Source organism: Tiliqua scincoides, chromosome 6 (genome assembly GCF_035046505.1).
Source record: "Tiliqua scincoides isolate rTilSci1 chromosome 6, rTilSci1.hap2, whole genome shotgun sequence".
Classification (NCBI taxonomy): domain Eukaryota; kingdom Metazoa; phylum Chordata; class Lepidosauria; order Squamata; family Scincidae; genus Tiliqua; species Tiliqua scincoides.
In genome coordinates, this window is record NC_089826.1 from 47,267,254 (window position 1) to 47,272,513 (window position 5,260).

Below are 5,260 nucleotides of genomic sequence, written 5' to 3' on the forward strand. Positions count from 1 at the left end.
CTGGTAGGCTGTCATAGCCTGAAAGATAGATTTTATGAAATTCAGGGATATTCTGCACTGAAGCTCAAAATGTGAAATTTAAATAAAATATATCAGATCTGACTACTTCCCAAGCCATGCGAGGAGGGAAATGTAATATACTAAATTAAATTTTTAACGCCCCATTTTTGTTTAGAATTCTTTGTTTAAAAGACATAAAATGAGATGGTTATTTAAAGCATGCAGAGAACAACAAACAACTCCCACTCAACCTCCCAAACAAGGGAGTTAATTCAATGTTTCCAGAAGCTAAGAACAAATTCTGGTTTTCTTCTGGGGAAAACAAAAACCTTGACAATGTTCCTTTCTGTTAATTTTCATACTAGCCTTAAGTTTTGAAGTACAGTTATTGTATTAGTAACAATAAATGGATTTAAACGAGTGCTTTTCTAGTATTATTTTAAGTGGGTCAGCCTGCCTTTGCATTGAAATAACTTAAATTCCCTGTTTTACTGCAAAAGAAGTATTCTCTGGGAATGGTGCTGCAGCAATCCTACAGATGCCAAAAGGAAAGCCATCCATTAAAATGGCAGATTGAGGGTTACTTCAGTTTTCTGTTATGAATTAAATGGTGAAGGCATCTTCAAGTGTCTTGAAGGGTTTTCATTTCTATGGGGTTTCCATTGCCCTTCTTTTATTTTTAACAGTATCATGAGAAAAACTACACTGTAAATCAGTTGCCAATTTTAAATCCTTTCTTTTTAGTACACCGAGTGTAGGTTTCACCTGCTATGCTCACACACACAGAACTCAGTAGTTTTGAGAGATCTGTATACCAATTTCCTGTGGCTTCACACTCTTGGATCTCTTATTTCTTGGGAGCTTATGATGTCTAAGTATGCCCTGTCCACATCTAATTAGGAAAGTGGGGTGGAGTTTCTTACATTTGATAGTGACATTGTTCAGTGCTACATGGGTTAATTATAATAAATATTTATCTGGCACTTCTAACCAATTTCCTTTTTTTAAAAAAATAATTTCACTTCTGCATAAAATTGAAAAAATTTTATTGTACCTCTGGGCCTATTTCTGTTCAAGGTGTCGAGTACAAATCTTCCTTTGTCAAGCTTGAACTAATGTATATAAAGGAAATAATGTAAAGTTATATTTTCATGTTTTTCTACTTACCAACATGATGGGAATACATAATGTATGGGTATTTCAATTACCAATAATGTTGATTGGGTAATACACACCTCATTTTTAAAACAAGGTAACCATAATTTAATATCCATGTTACAGTACACCGGTATATTGCTATATAAAGTATTCTATGTGCATTCAAGTGGGGAAAAAGTAGTGAAGAATGATGACAGCTGTCTAAGGGTTTTTAAAATTCATTTTATAGAAAACTGTTATGGAACAACCAAAATGTTTATGAACTAATTCTTGTGTTAATTTCAAAATGTCCTTTACTGTACCCTTTGGTTTACACAGTATGATGTTTTTATTTCTGCTTTGTTAAGTGGATATCAGTACAAAGCTGGTCATATACTTTTAAAGGCTTCTAAAGCCAGGGTCATTTCCAGTTTCTCATGTGTACTTAAATGGAAAAAAAATGCTTTTGATTTTATTTTTAAATCTAACACATGATGGCTTTTCCGAAGTGTTGTATAAACTTCAGTGATATATAAAATTTGTTCTTTTTTAAAAGGCAATTAATTATTAAGTGGTTTGTTTAGTATTTTTTATACATTGTTCCTACTCAGAAAAGGATGCTTTGATTAAAAGATTTTTTTAAAGTTCCTAAAAAAGACACAGTTTCTCACATGGATTTTGCCAGAAGATATTCCCAACATGGAAATATTGGCACACTTAAGAGAGGTATTATGGTTTGTACTGTATGTTAATACTGCCCTAATAACTTCAGTAGCATAACATAACCCTCTTATTGGAAGGCTGATCCATAATGGACAGAACAAAATGTGAATTATCCAGTTCTTATATATGAAATTTAAAACATGGTTTTAAGTTAGACCAGTGAATAAGTGCACTGAAACAAGTACTCATGGTGAGAGCAAAAGATTGAGATGGTATAAATTTGTCCCCCTCCCCAAATTCTATTGGATTTCCAGATTAATATTTCAATTTTAAAACTTGCCACCTTAATATGAATAGCACAGAGATGTTCAGATGAAAAGGAACAAAGTATAGAGCAAGAATTCATACATTTTTGACAAACATTTGTATGGTATATTGTGTTTGGATTTTTTTAGAGTGTAATAGAGTTGGATGGGGCTGACAGTAGCCCTGGTCTCCCTGAAACATATTTTTTGTCCTTGTCACCAAAGGCTACTTTTCTCGAAGACTTCCTAGGTTTCCAGCCTAAGGTTTAATTCAAGCTAAAGTTCTTCTCAGACACAGTCCATGATCACAGTCCACTTGTGAAGCAAGAATGAAACAGTGACAGGTCTCAGCTGTTTTTCACTGAGAGGTGTGGAAGGTGGCTGGAGGTTTCCCAAGAGTGATCACGACCCCAGAAATACAAGAACTCTGCCATCACAAAAGCACAGATTACAGCCCAACCCTTTCCTTCAAAACGGCTACTGCTGCATCCTATGGTGGGGGACAGTTTCAGAGGTCTCCTCTGGGTAAGGGAACAATTGTTCTCTTACCTGGGAGTAAGTGTCCACAATGGGGGGGGGGCTGCTTGGACCTGTGCTTGCTAAATAGCTTGCCCAGGTTCATGTGGACTGCACCATGGGATTGGTCCAGGAAGGAATTCTTATCTGATTCCTTTCTGGATTCAGATTTTCTTTCAGTATTACATCATTGGAATTTCATCAGCTGTACACCGAGCATTGCTAATTATTAACTCAATGATGAGTTTTTTAACAGTATATGTTGAGTTAATAAAATGAACTAATATGAATTATCATCTGCTATGTTAGCAGTTGATAGCTACACCAGAGAGTTCTACTACTGCAAATGAACAAATAGCCTTCCTGTCCTGACTCCAAGTGTTGCAAATGTGCGTACATTTGCACTTGGCAGTGGCAGTGCTGGTACAAAGGCACCAAATCCAGACCCCAGCGTTGACTGGCACAGGTAAGTTTGTGCAGGGGGTGGGACAGGGTGTCCGGAGAGTGATTTGGAGGTGGGGAGGGGGCATTTTTGGGTGGGGAGGGCAGAATAGGGGGAGCATTGGGACCAGGAGGGGGCGAGATCAGTGGCAGCAGTGCACACCATACCCTAACCCCCATGCTCCCTATATATCACACTAACAGCCCAATCCTGAGCGACAGAGCTCAGCTTTGCTGGATCCAGAGCCCTGTGTCCAGATCCATTACGGCTTCATACAAGGCTTCTTGCATTGCTCTGGATCAGGCCCTTAATCCCCTTACCCCTCCTTAAACTCCTTCTCCGCAATGAGGCTCCTACTTGTGCCAGGTCTTTAGCTCATGCAAGTCCAAGGAGAAAAAGGGACAGGGTAGGCTGCTGATAGGATTTGGCATGCACCATCACCACCAGATGTACCCCTTCCCCCAGCCTTCCCTACCCTATTTCACTCACTTCCCCATCCTTGCCGCTGCTTTGCCAGATTTCACTGTCTGATTGATTTTAATCACAATAAGGGCGCAATCCTAGCAGGCAGTTATGCTGGCACAGGAGCCCCTGGAGGGTTGCAAATGTGCCATAACACACTTTTGCGCCTCCATGGGAGGAAGCTGTGTCGGTGCATCCACATACGCCAATGCACGGAGGCTGGTGGAAGCCTCCGCGGCTGCTTCCTCCCTGCCGCTTGTGCCAGCGCTGACACAAGCAGTGAAGGTAGGTGTGGGAGGGGGCGGGGAAGAGGCAGGAGGGGGGTGTTTCTGGGTGGGGGGAGGGTGGGTGGGTGATGGGCGACCCTGGGGGCAGGCACGTGGGGAGCTGGGGGTGGGTCTGGAACCCGGCGGTTATGCCGGATCTCAACCCCCATCCGTGGGGAGAATGGAGCAGCTTCAAGCCGCTCCGTTCTCCTCGGACTTGTGCCATGGAGGTGGTGCAGGTCCGAGGAAACCCATTGGGATGCGCAGCCCTTACCCAGGGGTAAGGGGAAGAGCTTCCCCTTGCCCCTGGCTGAGCAGCTGCAGCCAACAAACCTGAGTTGGATGCAGCACAAGCCTTCTGGCTTGCCTGCTCCAGCGCAGGTTTGGATTGCATCCTAACTGTTTCTTCCTACATGCAGGGCCCCCCGAGAGGAATTTTATCAGGGGGTACAAAGTTTCTTTTGGGTCCTTTCCCAAAAAGGGAGGGGGTGAAACAGAGTGGAGGGTAGCAATAGGGGGTGGACAGAATGGGGGGCAAAACAGGCAGAAGGAAAGTGGCAACAGCCGGAATAGTCTTTGGAGCCCAGGTCTACCAGTCTTCCCAATGCAGAGTTCAGGTCTACCTGCCTGCCTGGTGCTGGCAGCCAGATACAGTAATACGGAAAACCAATGACACTCCTAAGTCTCTCTAAAATATTTCAAATATAGAAAATCATTGTAGGAGATTAGTAGCATTGTATTTAGGCTCACACTAGAATGGAAAGTGTCCTGTGTACACCAAAATCGACGTCTGCAGTAGCTGCAGTCCCTCAGCTGTGTTGCTGAGTTTCTATACACTCCTTCATGGTTAGCAGATCCACAAGCCAAAGAGCTAATGTAGTAGGTCAGTTTCCTCACAGATGTGACACTGTTAAGGAATATATGCATTGCTGGGCCTGGTGTGGTGGCTTTTGGCAGTAGTCACTGCCATGTGCCCACAGTAATACCCCCAGCATTCCACGTGGGCAGTGAGTCTGAGTGAGACTAGAAAATATAAGATCCTAGGAAATTTCTGGGCCCCTTCCTTTGGATCCTAGGCCCCCTTTTGGACCCTGGGCCCGGGTACAAATTACCCCCTTTACCCCCCTCTCCTAGGCCCTGCCTACATGCATCGTAATCTATCAGTGTGGTACAAGACTACCACGCAATAAAAATAAAATATTTTTGCAGCTACAGTTCTAACCATACTACAGTATATTTACCAGGAAGTAAGTCTTGTTGAAATCACTGAGATTGTCTTCCAAGTAAATATACTTAGGATATGAGGAGACTTACCAGATCCCAGATTTCCAAAGGGTCATCTCTGGTTTTCCAGCTAGGATTTCCAGTCTTCAAGTTTCAGCTCCAAATGGAGCTATTTAACAAAAGGGTTTCACTCATTCTGAAACAAAAAGAAAAGAAATTATTGCAATAATTACAACTGGAAAGTG